Source organism: Chionomys nivalis, chromosome 13 (genome assembly GCF_950005125.1).
Source record: "Chionomys nivalis chromosome 13, mChiNiv1.1, whole genome shotgun sequence".
NCBI classification, from domain to species: domain Eukaryota; kingdom Metazoa; phylum Chordata; class Mammalia; order Rodentia; family Cricetidae; genus Chionomys; species Chionomys nivalis.
In genome coordinates, this window is record NC_080098.1 from 35977459 (window position 1) to 35994583 (window position 17125).

At 40.3% G+C, this 17125-nt stretch overlaps 1 pseudogene; it reads left to right on the plus strand.

The window, feature by feature from the left end:
- Window positions 1-3504: 3504 nt before the first annotated feature.
- The window catches only part of LOC130885501 (guanine nucleotide-binding protein G(i) subunit alpha-3-like), a 98257-nt pseudogene continuing 84636 nt past the window's right edge, over window positions 3505-17125 (plus strand).

Below are 17125 nucleotides of genomic sequence, written 5' to 3' on the forward strand. Positions count from 1 at the left end.
GCTTTCCTCAGAATCAGACCATGTTATCCCGACATCCTTTAAAACCTCTGTGGAAGCCTCCATAATTTTGTAACTCATATACTATGTATGCTTGGAAAACATAAGTAGAAGGCTAGTTGGCTCTGAGGTCTGTCCATGACTTGAGCAATAGTCAAGTCATCTGGACAATGGCTGCAGAAGCTTCTAGGTGTGATGGTGCTTGAACCTGGAAAAACAGTTCCGTAGGTAACACGGTTTCAGTAACTCATTCTCTCCTTAATGGAAAATCTTTTAAACAATTTTTAGTTTTATACCTTGAATTGTGTGCTTTTAAAAATTATTTTCCTAAAAGAAATTTGAAATGTGGTGTTCCTATTTAAATTATTTCTGTTTTATCACCTAGATTTTGTACATATTTGTCCAATTACTCTTAAAATCTTATCTTCTTAGAGCCTTTTTACACTTTTATGACTGTCTATTTTATTATGCTCCAGAGAACTGTGCTTTTGAAAATACTTTTTTTTTTTTTTTAAAAAAATGTGGGCCAGTAATATGGCTTAGGGAGTAAGGAGGCTTGCTGCTAAACCCAATAGCCTACATTCAATCCCTAGGATTCTGATGGTGGAGAGCTAGAGCCAATTCCTGTATGCCCTTTGACCTTCATGTGCATGTTGTTTCAGGGACATATACGCTCTCTACACACTGTAGTAGGAAGGCTGCTCGTTGGGTCCCGGCTGCTCATTTCTGAAATAATCACACAGAAACTATATTATTTAAAACATTGCTTGGCCCATTCGCTCTAGCTTCTTATTGACTAACTCTTACATACTAATTTAACCCATTTCTATTAATCTGTGTATTGCCACGAGGCTGTGTCTTACCGGGAAAAGTTCTGGCATCTGTCTCTGGCGGAGCTGCATGGCTTCTCACTGACTCTACCTCCTTTCTCCCAGCACTCAGTTTTCCACACCTAGCTCTGTTCCCCTATAGTTTTGCTATAGGCCTAAAGCAGTTCCTTTATTAACCAATGATATTCACAGCACACAGAGGAGAATTCCACATCAACACACAATAAAAATGTAAAAATTTTAAATGCTTTTTCATGATAGCATAGTGGAAAAATAGTTCTAATTGACTACTATTAAGGTAAGTATTTTTATGTGTCTGTTAATAGTTGTTGACACGTTTGATTTATCATTTCACTCTTGGTTCTGTCAGATTGTAGGATGCTGTATCTGAGCTACACCTGACTAGTCATCTGCCCCCGTGTCCTTTGGTTGTTTTCTTTTTTTAAAAAAATTAAAACAGAACTCTTCATTTTGCAGATGGAATTTTATATAGCTAAGTCTCTAAAAATAAAAATACAATGACTTTTTGTGTGTGTGTGGGTGTGTGTGGGTGGGTGTGTGGGAGGAGAGGTTCCCATGTGCTTCCCTCTATCCACGAGAAAAACTGTGTAACAGTTTTCAAAAACATCCATTTGCCACTAGTATTGCTGTATGCTTTTTTTCTTTAAAGCTTTTTATTGATTCTTTGTGGATTTCACATCATGCATCTTGAACCCCTTCATCTCTCTGTCCTCTCGCTTCTGCCCTCTGCCCTTGCCACCTCTTCGCAAAACAAAAATTAAAAGAAAAGCCAAACCAACCAATAAAAAGAAAGAAAGAAAGAAAGAAAGAAAGAAAGAAAGAAAGAAAGAAAGAAAGAAAGAAAGAAAGAAAAGGTCTCAGTGTAGAAGCTGTGGTGTGGCCCAGTGAGTCACACAGTTTACCCTTTAGCCCATACATCTTTACTTGTGAGTGTTCGTTGCAATGGGTCATCCATCTGGTTCAGGCCTCTGGCTTCTGCTACACTATCGATCCTGGGCTATCACTGGGACTCCCCTTGGATATCCTGTTATATCCTGTGTCCTGGAGATCCTGTAGCTTTGGATCTGCAGGTGCTGCCCCTTCGTGTGCTCCAACGGATCATAGATGGGGTGGATGTTGTGGCTGGCCAACTCATCACCCTAGGTTCTGGGCCAGGGTGGCTGCGGATTGGTCAGTCCACCAGCTTTCTCTCACTCTCACCACGCAGGCCAGTTCTCCAGCACTGCCCCCAACTAGTTCACCCAATGTAGCAGACAACAAGGAGTGGGACCAGTTCTGCTTTCACACCTTCTGGTCCGTCTCACTCTCACCCACACCACCAGGGCCAGCTCTCCCGTTTCACCCAGGAGAGGTACAGAACCAGCTCTCTGGATTGCTGCACTTGGTGAGGGGTAGGGCCAGTTTTTTCATTCTTATGCCCCCCGAGGCTGGCTCTCCTGCCCGTTGCGGGAGGCAAGAGATGGGACTGGGGCATCCCCTTTCTCTTGCTACATCATGTCGTCCTGGCCTGCGCTGCTGCCAGGGACCACGTCTGTGTCTGTGACTCTGCTGTAATCTCAGTCTGTGTTGATGTCTGGCTCCTGGTACCACGGAAAGCCGTGAGGATAGGGCTGTGAGCCCTGTACCTCTTCAGGGCAGCACAGTAGAATCTTCCCTGCTGGCAAGAGTGCCGGTGAGCTGGCCCTGAGAGATGATAGCCCCACGGTCTGTCGCATCGTACCGGCAAGGGAGAGATACCTCCTTTGACCCCACACCCTTCGCCTCTCACCACCTACTGCAGGCGGGAAATGCTGGTCCTAGGTCTCGAGAGTGGGAGAGATGACCCTGCCCCTCATGGGCTGCAACACACAAGAGAGTGAGCCCTGTACTTCAGCTGGGCAACACAGTAGAGCTGACCCCATTGACAGGGACACAGGTGATCACGTGCCCAACCCTTCACCGGCCATGTGGCTGTGTCGAAGTGGGAGAGGGAGAGATGACCGCCCCCCTCCCCAGCCCCTTGCCACCTGTGGCAGGTGGCAGAGCTGGCTGGTCCTGAGATCACGAGAGGGGGAGAACTGTCACTGCCCCCCACTGGAAGAAGCACTTGGGAGAGCAGGCTCCATCCCTCATCCGGGCAGCAGAATAGAGCTGACCCTGTTGACAGGCGTAGTCTTGAGCTGGCTTGGCTGGGTCATGAGAACATCAGGACTAGTCGTGTGTCGCGTCCAGTTCCCTCCCATCATGTCGTGGCATGGATGAGGAAAAAAATACCCTCTCTTCCCTTGTCCACCTGCGGCACGTAAGAGAACTGGTTCTGGGGCCATCCAGTGGGAGAACTGGCTCTGCCCCTGACCAGCTGTAGCACTCTAGGGCTGACCCTGTTGTCAGGGGACACGGGTGAGCCAGTCCTGAGGGCATGAAGGCATATATGCCTATGTTTCTTGTTGAATCCCTTTGGGGGTAAATTAATGATTTAGATCCACAATCTGTACATGGTCTGCGAAGGAACAAAGTTGTTAAGAGGTGCCCGTGCCAGCGCAGCCTGGATATCGAGTTCGAGCGAAGGACGTCAGGATTAATGAAACACGCACTCTGGATGTTGCAGAATCAGAAGTCCTTTATTGTACATCACCAAGGGTATTTTATACCTAACCCAGACAGGTGGGTCAACAGGATGGAGACCTCATCGCCAGATCCTCAGGTTAGGGCCAAGGCAATGCGTACTCAGAAAGCAGGGTTGGTAAACAACTCTGAGAGAACGGAACTTGAAAGTTTCTCAGAAACCCAGAACAACAAGGGCAAGAAAGGTCACCAACAGGAGAGGTGAGTAGGTGACTCCATTAGGTCCCAACAAAGAGGCACTTTACTTTGAGGACATAGGCAAGGAATATGGTCTATATGCACATTGTTTATGCATATGTGTGTATGGGAGGCATGCTGGAGATATTTCTGCAGAAGAGGACTCTATGTGGCCACACCCACCACTGGGCCTTAAATATCCTTCATGCAAAGTGGGTCAGTCAGGAGTGTAATGACTGACGCTATGAAAGGACCACAGAGCTTCTTTAAAGGACATCTTCCTGGGAGCGTCTCTGCAGATCATTAACTATTTAACTGAGGGAGAATGTGAACTAATTTGTGTTTCAGTTCACTGGCCTTTAAATGACAATCATTATATAAACAAAACAGACCAGAAATTATGCCGATACGTGTCTGATATTGAAAATTTACGTCTGGTGTGTTAGAGAGTTTTGAAGGCATGAAAGCAAGCCATCCCTGGGCATTTATAAACTTAAAATTATATCGCAGTACACACACTTGCTATGGTGTCTGTACAGTGTATTTCAGTGCACACATACTCTCCTGGTTTGTTGATCTTCTTAACAGAATTCATTTCAAAGTCGGGGGCTGGGACTAGAATGCCTTCATTTCTCAGGTTGTTTTCTGAACTATGTTTTAGTAGGAAGAGTCTAGAGAATCTTTTCAAAGGTTCATAAGAGACTAAACTTTCCTCCTTCTTCTCTTGGGACAAATTAGCACGGTTACTTTGGGCAGAGAACAAGAACCAACATTTGGAATCACTCTAATTAAATCAATGCTTTTGGCTTAAGAAGCATTTTTTAATATTAACCAGCTAGCCTAAAAGCTTACATCCCAGGAAGTTGTTCTGTTTACTCTAAAATGCTTGTGATTTCCTAGCCTCATTTTCTTGTTTTTACTTCATCTTATAGTGTTAAATGTGTTTTCTCACAGAGCTGAAGAGCCTTAGTGAACAGATGCTGTGCCAATTTGATTCTAGCACTTACCAATCTTGCAATTATTGACGTTTGTGATCTGGATGATTCTTTGTTGTGGGTGCTGTCCTTTGCAATGTAGCATGCTTTTCCATGTTTATAATTTCACAGATGCCTGTGGAATTGTCACTTCTGCCAACAAGATAATTACTACGTGGAACCCAAACCATTGTCAAACCCTAGTTCCAAAGTAACAAGGAATACCAAATCACCATTGGCAAGGATGGAAGGCAGACGGTAGGAGTCTCAGTTGGATTTTGTAAGAACAAGTTTGTGAATCCATCCCTGTCCCCAAGATCTGACTTATCAGTGTTACCACCAGCAGCTGAAAACTGCCTTTGGCTAAAACCAATAATAAACCCACTAAAGCTTTTGATAAGCAATAGACAATTCCCCTGAAAGGCCTTAAAAAAAACCAATTTTCTTCTATAGTGCTTTTTGGTTTGTTTTGACATTTTTTTTGTCTTAGTGTTTTTTGTTTTGTTATTTTACTTTCCTTTGATTTTAATTATTATTATTATTTTTTTTTTGAGAGAGGAAGGACATGAAGTTGTCTGGGTAAAGAGGTGGAGGTGGAGAAAGAATATGAACAAAATAGATTTTGTATAAAAAAGTAAGTAAGGGTAAGTTAATTAAAAAAACCAAAAGTATAATTTAGTAAGATCAAAATTAATAGACAAATATGCAAGACCTAAGCTAAATGGCTTCTTTAGTTTTTGTTATCTTTATTTCCTTACCTACTTATTTATTTACTTACTGTGGGGCATGTCATGGAGCATTGTGGAGGTCAGAGGACAATTTGCAGGAGTTGGCACTCTTCTTAGACCATGCAGAACGACCGAGTTTAAACTCAGGTGTTCAGACTCGGTAACAAAAAGTACAGTTATGGTACTGTTACTTACTAAGGCCAGTTCAGAACCGTTATTGAGTAGTTGCACAAGCTGTTGCTCCAGGACACAGGAAAAGTGAGACTGTAGTACTTATTTATGCTCTGAATCCTTACCTTCATTCCCAAGGGGCCGCTGTAATTGTAGAAGGACATGTTTAGAATGTCTATGAGTAGAATAACTATAGTCAAGGAAAAACAGTAACTTACCTTTCTTTCAAGTGTGCCTATATTTCAAGGAGACATTCTTATGTCAAGTACTTAGGTCTAAGATCACCTCCTCCTACACTATAAAGTACACTTAAAGCCTGCATACTGGGTCTTAACTTAGGCCATTTATTCTGTATTGACTGAGAGACTTCTCAGGGATAATTGTTCTTGATGTAGTTGTTGTAGCTTGGGACAAACTCAGCCATCAGAGTAGTTGGTGAAGTTGGCCACTGTATTCAAGATGAGACTCAGAAGATATTGTATTCCTAAAAGAAGGAGAAGGAAAAGTAAAAGCAGAAGAGATCACAGCATGGGGGTTTCTTGCTTAGGCTGGGTGAAGTGGTTTCATTCTGCCGTAAGTAAGCAAGCACTCATGTGATTCCTACAGACACAGCTTCCGGAAGAAAGAATGTTTTAAAGCATCTAAGTCAACACTCATCAGGATGTCATTTATCTTTGTCTTTTAAAGAGGGATCTGAGGTCTTTCATGGGCTTACAAGGGTGATGGGCAGTTTGTTTAGCACCACCAGATACTATGAGAACTTGTCCTTAAGAAGGAATCTTCCAGGTGTGTTACACCTCAATTATTCCAAGGCCTATGCCCAATATGTGGTGTGTCGTCAACAATAGGGTCTCATTTTCCAGTTCTGGGAGACAACCAAGGGAGAAGTAATAAAGGTGAAGCCATTATTATTATTTTTGGAAATGGATCATTTATTTTTGTTTTTTGTTGTTTGAGATTTTCATACACACCTACAAAGAATTGTGAGTCACAATGTGGTTGCTGGGAATTGAACTCAGGACTTCTGGAAGGGCAGGCAGGCAGTGTTCTTAACTGCTGAGACATCTCTCCATCCCTTAAATCTCAGATTTATTGAAGATAATTATTTATACAGAGTAGAAATCTTATAACTGATTATGCTTATTAATGTATTAGAACAGAATAAAGCCATCTGATTCTCTGGTTAAATACACTAAGTTTTAGACTATATTTTGGAGACAATTTAGTCTTATTTCTATAGGTTTTTCTTTTTTCTTTTCTTTTTTTTTTTTTTTGAGACGGGATCTTACTAGGTATCCCTGGCTGGCTATGCAGCCCAAGCTGGCCTCTAACTTACAGAGGTCCACCTGTCTCTGTCTCTGCCTCTGCCTCTAGAGTTCTGGGATTAAAGACATGTGCCATGCTCGACAACTCCTATTTTAATGTGCAGGTTCTACTAATTGTATATGATATTTTGTCAAAGTAAAGTACATATTTTATCACACTGGGAATTGAGATGCATTTATATAAGTTAATTGGCAGTGTTTTCAGTACACAGACTATCAAATGACAAATCTTGGGTTAGCTGATAAATATTGAATATAGAGGAAAAAGATTCTAGGAAGTTCAATGTAAAAATGAAAACACTTGTGATTTGAGTAATGGCTGGAGAGTAAGGAGGCCTGAGAAACAATTATTGAGAATTTTCAGATTATCCATTAGACTGTCAAAATTTACTGAATGGTTTCAAGAGTGAAAGAAACTCTGGAAAACATAAAACACAACCTGTAAAATACCTGGGGGTGGAGGGGATGGGAGTTGGGGAGCAAGTATAGTTCTTGTTATATAGCCCAACCTGGCCTTGAACTTGTAATCCTCCTGCCTTAGCATCCTGAGTCCTGGGACTACAGACTTACAGTTGTCTGACTTGAAACACAGTCCTTTAACATGAAATGTAATGTTACCATTTCCAACCCTCATTCCTTTCTTCAATTCCCCTTCAGTAGGTCCCCCTCCAAACTTCATATTTCTTTATTTTTCTGCCTTCTCCTCCTTCTTTTCCTCCTCCTTTGCCTTTTGATAATCCACTAAGTCCAGTTAGCTTTGTCCATATGTGCATGTGTGTGATATCATCCATTGAAACTCAGGGAACCTTCCAGTGACCCACCCTCAAAGAAGAATGTTCTCCCTCCTCCAGTATCTATCAACTGTCAATAGCCCCTCGGTAAGAGGTGGGACCCATTGAGCACAATCCCTGTCTACATTTGAGCTTCAGAGACCTCAAAGCCTATCCACAGTGACTCACCTCCTCCAAGTAGGCCACATCTATTCCAACCAGGCCACATCTCTAATAGTGCCACTCCCTATGAACTATGGGTGCCATTTTTATTTATCAAAAGGCACAGAAGGCATGTTGGCCTGATTGATTGTGATTTTTTTTTCCTCCAATGTGTTTTATATATCTTGAGGTAGGTGATTTGTTGTGTTTCTTGGTGTGAATATTTGGACTTGTCTCTGTTGTGTGGGTATTTGCATCTTTGTTTGCTGTTACCACCAACTTGTCATGTTGTGGCTCAACTGAACAATGTTTGGTTTTTAGTCTTCTGGGGGTTACAAGTGTGGCTCCCCATGTTCCTAGGTCAGCAGAGTTGTTGTGGGGACTGATAAACTGGCATGTAGGGGTGGCGGATGGCTTTGTGGTTCATTAACTTGGGTTTCAGGTTGGGCTTTACACAGGCCAGGAAACCTAGAGTGACCCGTAGTGGGTGGCTGAGTGGACCATCTCTGGGAATATCTAACCAGGCAGGCAAGCAGGAATATAGGCTGTTTTTTTCCTAGATACAATCAAGAAGGTTTTTGGCCACTGCAGAATGCAGTTTATAAAGCTATCATGTACAGTCACATGCTCCCAATGCAACACGTGTAAGAATCTCAATATGCTGCCCAAAATATTTCCATATGGGCCCCATATCTAGGACGGGTTCTTCCTGGTCCTTCTCCATGACTTCCCTCTGCTTTCCGTACTCAGCTTCGTTTGAGCTCATCAGCATCTACTCCATTTCCATGGAGAAGGAGTCGGACTGAGTCCTAAGCAGGTATAGGAGGAGGTGAATGTAAAAGAAAAGAGCTTTTGTAGTTTGATTTTGCTTACCATTTCTGGAGTGTCTTCTATTGTCATTACATGGCTTCTAGCCTTTAGATTGCCCAGTCTACTAAGTACTTTAGGTTAGCACACTGACTTTACTAGGGTAGGTATTCAGAAAATGCTTGTAAAGAGGGGATGCTCATCCATAGTTAACCTACTCCCATCTGTGGGGAGGTGGACAGGAAACATCTAGGTAGGCACACCTTGACACAGTTGTATCTCTGAGTTGTTCCTGAAGAAAGCTGATTTACTCACCTTCTGTGATCTTGTGTGTGCACGGCCTTTATTACTTCTGCTCTCACTTTCTACGATTTATTCTGTGTTGTTTAGAATTTGCTTTAATCCACAGTGACCTGGAACCCACTGTGTTTTCCAGGCTTGTCTAGTTCTAAGTGCTAGAATTACAGACTTGTATCACTCACCTGGCTAAAGTCTTCCCATTCTCACATTTTCTTCTCTTTGTATTAGTTCTTCTGATTACATATTATAGCCTGGAAGTGTCTCCTTGGGCTTTTCTTTCTTTAAAAAAATAAAATATTTATTTTTTGACAATTTGATACATGTAAACAATGTATCTTGATCATATGCACCTGAACTTCTCTCTCCCACTCTTCAGGCACCCCCCCACAGGCTTCCCTCTCTCTTCCTCTTCATGTTCTCTCCTTTCTTATTTAATTGTTTATTATGGGTAACCCACTGAACCCACTGAAAGCTATCTGGTGGAACGTTGACATATTGTTAGCTTGAGCCTGTGCTTGTTTTGTGCAGGTAATCCTGGCTGCAGTGAGTTGATGCAATGGCCATGCCATGGTCAGAAGACAGCATTTCACAGCATTTCTCTCCATTCTCCTTGTTTTCTGCCTCCCCTTCCACAAAGCTTCCTGAGCCTCGATGGGTGCTGAGTGTATGTGATAAAGATATCCTATTTAGGGCTGTGCACAGAGTAATTACTAAAAGCAACTATGAGTTTATTTTTAGTAATGTTGAGAATTGAACCCAGAGCCTTGCACATACTAGGCAAGCCCTCTACCTCTGAACTATAGCCTTAGCCCTCTAAATTGTAATTTTTTTTTAAAAAAATTAAGTATGTTTCTTTTAAATCTTGGAAAATTGAAAGTATTTGGTTTTTGTGTATATGATGTGTTCATGAGTGTACAAGTATGTGTGATGTAACTATGACTGTGTAAAATGTGTAATAAATGTGTACAAGAGCATGAATAGTATGAATTAATATGTTTTTATGTGTGAATATGGCACATGTATGAGATATATCTATGTATGGTATATGTGTGATTGTGTGTAAGTATATAGCAGACCCATAAATATTATGTGTGTGCTTGTGTGTTCTCTTGTATATTTCTATATATATGGATATGAGACTTGTGTCTATAATTACCATTATTATTATTCATGCATATATATATATGGTATAGGTGTAGTTGTATGACTGTTTATGTGGTATTTAGGGTACCTGTGTCACTGCATATCAGTGCATACATATGTCATACCCCTAAGGTATGTATAGATGTGATATGTACATATGCTTTGACCTTTGATGGCAAATCCATCCAAATGGTAGAAGCCTCTTGTACAGCCACAGAATATACTCCGCTACAACTTGAATATTGTTACAGCTCTGAGCCAGAATTGTTATCTTTGGCATGGGAAGGAAATTCATTCCACATAAACAATGTCTGTAAGACTGACAAATTCCTAAGAAGAACCTCATTTTGAGTTCTTGTTCACTCTAAGAGTTTTGAGGATGTAGTATTTGCTGAAAATGCTTTGGTTAAAGATGGAAGAAGTAATTTGAGTGTTAGCTCTGCAGATATATGTCCTCTTTCTGGACCTATTTTTGAGGAAATGCCGTAGGCTATGCCATGAGTACTCTATTTTCTAGCCAAAGGGAAGCTTGCTCCTTTGCCCTTTGGCTTCTGAAACCATCACCCATCGTTCCTGGTATTGCTAATCAAGCACATGCATGCCCTGATCTGGGCATATAGTGGACTTGGTTAATATTATTAGGATTAGGACAGGCTACCGCCAGCAGAGGGAGCATTCTGTCTGGATTGGAACTGCCTTCAATTTCACTGCATAGATTCATGTTCCTTCTTCTTTTAAAGTTTTAAAAGGAGATTTCAGACAGCCTGAATTGTGTATCTGATTACACATATAATTCCATGTCTAGGACATCCCTAAAACCCTGCCTGTGAGGACCTTCTATATTTTCTTTTGACTCTCATGGGGAAAGTCCGCAGCTCTCTTTCTCCCTGAATTCAAGTGAACCTTGTTTCCCATTTTGACATCACTATAAAATCATAGTATGAGATTGAACTTTCAACAAAGTTTCCCCTTCTTTGTTTCTTCATTTATAAAGTGAGGTAACCAACAGCATTGAAGAATAAACAAAGTCTCAGCAATATAGATAAACTCAGTGTAAAAGCTAAATCCACAATCAGAGATTAGCATCTAAAGCTTGGGAAGGGCCACAGATAAAAGATCCAGGATTCCATTCAAGAGGGCAGAAACATTTCAGAATCAGGGGGAGGAAGCAAGGAAGCATCTTTTTACGTGGCCAAAATCCAAACTTAAGGGCTTCTCCAGTTATCTAGTATGTTGGCCTTCTGCAGCCTTGTTGGTGTGAGTCTGAGGACCATATTCTTTAAGCCCAGGGAAATAAAAGATTGGTAATTTTCTGTGGCTTCTGCATGAACCTCACATCTTTCCAGGAAACAGTGCCATTTTGTAAGAAGAGTAAATGGCTAAATTTTCTATGTTTCTATTCCTTCTTCTGAATTCATTGCTCAGGTGGTTCTTCATTATACCACTTGAGTTCTTGTGTGACAGATACTAAGTCACCTTGTATAGACTTGACCACGAAGCAAACACTGCCTTTCCACAGGTTATAAGCAGTACTTTGCTAAGTACAACTAAGTACAAGCTAAGTACAACTTGCTCAGCCCTTTTATTTTATATTACTTTATTTTTATGTGCGACTTGTCATTTATATAGCTGTATATATGTGTGCAGAGGTGTGTGGCACACATCCTCACACACTTGCAGTGAAGAGGCCTGACATATTACTCAAATGGCCTTATTTCTTTGAGAAGGGTCTCTTGGTGAACCTGGAGCTTCCAATTTTGGACTTTGTTGACTGACCAGCAAGCTCCAAAGATTTTTCTATTTCTGCTCCTTCTCTGAGTGTGGGAGCTACAGGAACTTGCAGTTGTGTTCAGCTTTTATGTGTGGGGGGATCTGAGCTTAGGTCCTCACTCTTGCTAGCAAGTGGTCTTACTAAGCCAAGTCCCCATCCCAGTTTGACTTTCTTATGTGTTCATCTCTTTGTAATTCCATAGACCCAGGGTTACAAAATCCCACATTTCACCCTGCGATGCCTTCAGGGTTATTCCTTTGTTTATATTAGTAGAACCATAGTATAATTTAAAAATATCTCCACATCTATGTCTTGCTTGCCTATAGGAAGTTTGTATTTCCTGGCCATTTGTGATACAATAGAGCTATGTGACTAGTTCTGTTCAAAGACATAGGAATGTCTGGTATTTCACTTCTAGGCTAGAACATCAGTACCAGTTCCACACCATGGCCAATAAACACCAGAGAGGAATTTCTGCTTTTGTGTAGACACAGAGAGTTTTTACAAACCTGGGTTATGGACATTCTAAATGTTAACCTCTGGATTGCATTTAGAACTCAAATTTAGAATTACCTGCAATGGAACATATTGATTGCTATTTTAGAAAACTAGCTATGAAGCACAAGTCCTTTGGTCTGGTTCTAGAACTCAGATTTCTCCAGATGCTTGGCAGTGGGTGTTTTGAACTCACTGATGCTTACCTCTCCTGTTTTTTCCCGATAACGTCACTCAAAAGTTCAAATTATTTATAACCATTCCTTTGGGGAGATACCCATGATTTCACATCCCTAAATAAGAATCCACTTGGTTAGGTTTTGTGCACTGAAACAATGTTGAACGCTTGCTGCTTCTTATTGAGAGGAGATGGTTAAGAAATGAGGAAAACTTGGGCACATTGCTAGGGATTCAGCTTCTTGACAATGTTTTCCTGCTTATGTGTGCTGTGAGACCATCTACAGGTAGTGTACCTGTTATTTTAGATGAGTACTACTAAAATGTACTAAATCAAGTCAGTGCTTGTTGCTGTCATTCTAATGCTATGTTAAAATTATTATTATATGTCCTGAGTGAAAATGAAAAACTCTCCAACCACAGTCAGTTGTCAATTCTTCATATAAATATGTAGCTTCTTTTCTTTTATTAGGTTACCAAAGTATTTCAAGCAGATGAAAATCAAATGTGTACCTAAAGAAGAGACTGTGTGTTTTCAACTTCAGTGGTCTATGACTTTAGATCTAGAGCAAGAATTGGCCAAATTTCCCTCCTTTGTTATGCCTTTAGGAGGGAGGAAGTAAAATACATGCCTGTTGAGAACATGTTTGTGTTGTTGTGTTCAACAAATGATGTATTTAAGTATTTCTAAATTGCTGTGGGACAATGGTCTTCTACCCTCTAAAGATCCCTCACTTGTATTGCTTTAATAAAATGCTGGTTGGCCAGTAGCCAGGCAGGAAGTATAGGTGGGGCCACCAAAACAAGAGAATTCTGGGAAGAGGAAAGACTGAATCTGTAGTCAGATGCAGAGGAAGCAAGATGAGAATGCTCCACTGATAAAGGTACCAAGTCATGTGGCTAACTCAGACAAAAATTATGGGTTACTGTAAGATGTAAGAATTAGTTAACAAGAAAGTCTGAGCTAATAGGCCAATCAGTTTATAATTAGTGTAGGTCTCTGTGTGTTTCTTTGGGACTGAACAGCTGCAGGACTGGGCAGGACAAAAACCTCTGTCAACACTAAATGTTTTAAATAGAACTGTGCCAGAGATAGGTTAAAAATCAAAATAGTAAATTCATGATCATTAAATTCTAAATACAAAGAATGAAAAATAATTTTTCTTTATGAGCAGAGATTGTTTTTATTTTAATATTTTCTGAAGGAATACATCTCTGATTTCTCTTGGACGAGCAAGGCCCTATGAGTGATTGACTTGCTTCTTAAAACTAATGGAATTCAGTGTCTAAACTTCCTCTTTTCCTCTTCTGTCAAGATCTTTGTGGGGCAAGAAGTGGATAGAAATAATACCAAGCACACTATGAACAAATACAAAATTGTATTCTCCAGTGCACACATACATCAAAGCCCACCTCACATGTGCATTTCTGCTTGTGTATTTGGAAGACCAACTTTAAATCGAATTGCTTAAAATATTTAAGATTGAAAAAGTGATATTTAATAAAAATTTTTGAAGACCAAATATTTAATTTCCTTGTGAATTACCTCTAGAGTCTTTCTTCTTTTGTATGAGACTCTACTCCCTTTTTGGTGAAGGAGGATACTGTGGGAAGCACTGTCTAGCCAAGGGCTGAGAAAGCAAATGCAGAGTAGACCGGGTCAAATGTAACAGAATGCTTCCCTGTTCTTTGTATTTGATAGACTTTTCATCACCCTTCTTTCACATTTGTCTTAATAAGAGCTCAAAGAGGTGCCAAAGAATAGATTTATGCAATACTTGAAGGAACTGATGCTATTTGTGCATGTGCTTTGCATGAGACTGTTAAAGCATTAGATCTGATTACAAGGAATACTACGTTCAGTGGGAAGCAGAATCTATAGTGACATTTGGTGGGAGTTTCAAATGCACAGATGCAGTTCTTGAATGATGGAAAATCAAATGAGTTGAAGTTGGACCAAGCCAGATGCAGATCCTCCAAGCTCAACCAAATGAGTTGTAAGACAAATGGTCTGTTCATCCAAAAGTTATACATTAAGTACTGGTTTAATTAGACCAGCCCAGCCCACATAATATGTCATCTTGAGGTTAATTCTTTCTACAAGATGAGTTTTACGGAAGAGTTTTAAAGGAATGCAAAGATGAGGAGAATCTGTCACAGTCCAAGAAATGTAGTACAGGAATTGATACAAACTTTGGAGATTTCTCAAACTTACCATTTCATCCAGGTATAGTGCACTTTGGATGGAAATGATCCATGCTTCCCACCAACTTTTAAAACAGAAAGATAGCAACATTGCAGTCTTGGTGTACATGTACCAAGGAGCCAACTTCATTTTCAAAAGATTGTTCAGTAACTGTTAGATTGGCACAAAACATCCTGGAGACTGTGTTCCACAGAGTCTTTTGAATTGGTTGATGATTTGTCAAAGGCTACAGCTTTCTGGACAAAGCTCAGAAGCCTCAGAACACACCATTTCTCACCTGACTTGAACTGTAATAGCATTAGCAAAACTTTACCTGGTCATAGTGTGTGTGAACACAGCTTCATAAGCCCATTTGTTCTCTTTACATTTGTATTTTTCAGTTCAAATTCCTTCACAATACCTTAAAATTCCCACTGATGGCACAGTAGAGGTTTGGGGTATTTTCCACAGGTGAGTGGATCTTCCCCTACCGTAGAGGAGCGGAGCCCTTTGGTCTGACAGCTGGCCAATAGTCATGAAGTCTGCCTGACTTTGCATTTGTGGCACGGGAAGTGAGCAAATGTTTGGAAAAAGTAATAGATAGAATTTTAGAAAGAAACTATGGTATAACTTTGCTGTGAAACTGATGTTTCAATTTTAACTTATGTTATAAGATTTCAGAATGAAACAATCTTTTAGAATCTTCCTAGAGGTTTATGGGAAAGAATGAAGAGTTGACAATGAGTGAGATTTAATCCCTCCTTATCAGAGAGAAGGGGATAGGGCAAGGAGTGAGGAAAGTATCTATGAATATGCAGAGCAACAAAAAGCATGGATGAGTTGACCAGAAGTCAATAGAAAGCGTTGCAGAAATAAATAAATAGAAAGGGGAAACTTTAGTCTGATCCAGCAAAGTATAATCCATGAAACAGAATGGTCAAGAAAAGAAGTACTCAGCCATTTACTAGCAAACATGACTAATAACATAAGGACATGCACATGAAAAATATTTGTTCCCTTCAGAGAATGTCCAAAATTAGCTTGACTTTAAAATTCAAGGTGATGCACTTGGTTTGTTCAATGAAACTCTGTAAAGGAACTAATGATAAAAGGACCTGCATTTTTTCATACCTCCTTCCTGCCCTAGGCTTGTCTTACAGAAACAAACATTGCTGCTTGTTTTTATCTGTGGGCTACTCATATATCTGGGTAATATGAGTTTACACTTATAATAACTATTAGCAGTATGACATGTACTTATAATTACATTTTCCCTTGAACAATTTTTTTTTTAAAAAAAATTTGTTCTTTGAGATTATATAGACTGCATTTGATCATGTTAATATCCCTCCCCCAACTCTTACATGATCCATCCATCTTCCTCTATGTTCATTTTTGCTGTTAAACCTATCAAGACCAATTTGTGCTGCCTAAATATTCATGAACATGTACCTTTTCACGGAACCATTGTTGACTTACCAGGCACTACACTATAAGAAGAAATTGACTCTCTGTCTCTTAGTAAACAACAACCATCAATAACTCCGTTGCTAGAAGTGGGATTTCATGTTCAACTCTCTTCTCCAGACTAGTGTTTCATCTTATTGGCTTGCACAGATCTTGTGTATGCTGTCACAACCATTGTGAATTCATATGTGCAATTGCCCTATTATGTCCAGAAGATACTGTTTTCTTGCAACCATCTACTACACATAGATTTTACACCCTTTGTGTCCTCTCTTCTGCAATGATCCTTTAGACTTAGGGTGGAAATACGGTATAGACTCCAATTAGGAATGAGCATTCTTTAGTCTCTTTTTTACTGTGCTTTGGTCAATTGTGGGTCTCTGTGTTAATCAGCATCTACTGCAGAAAGAAGTTTCTCTGATGAGGGTTGAGAGATGCATTAAATTATTGTTATTATGATAAATCATTAGGAATAAGTCTAATACTATGACCACTTAGCAAAGTAATAGTAGTAGGTGCTCTCTTAGGGCTTATGACCAGCCCAATTGTGGTTCCATATAAAGGTTTTTATCCTGGGGACTAAGACTTAAATCCCATCAGAAAATGCCTGGTATATTAATTGCCCTCCTATTGCTGTGATAAAATACCCTGATCAAGGCAACTTATAGAAAAAAAGAGTTTATTTGGGCTTACAGTTTCAGAGGATTGCAGTTCATAAAGATGAATTTATGATAAGCCTCGGCTGCAGGAGTAGGAAGCTGAGGGCTCACTTCTTGAACCACATAAGCTGTTTGACCTAGTAGCTCAGGCTTCTTATTAATTAATTCTTACATCTTACATTAACCCATTATTCTTGTCTGTGTTGCCACATGACTTGGTACCTTTGTCAGCAAGGGATTCTCATCTTGCTTCCTCTGTGGCTGGGTGACAACAGCAGAATGACCTTTCCTCTTCCCAGAATTCTCCTGTTCTCATTGCCCTGCCTATACTTCCTGCCTGGCTACTGGCCAATCAGTGTTTT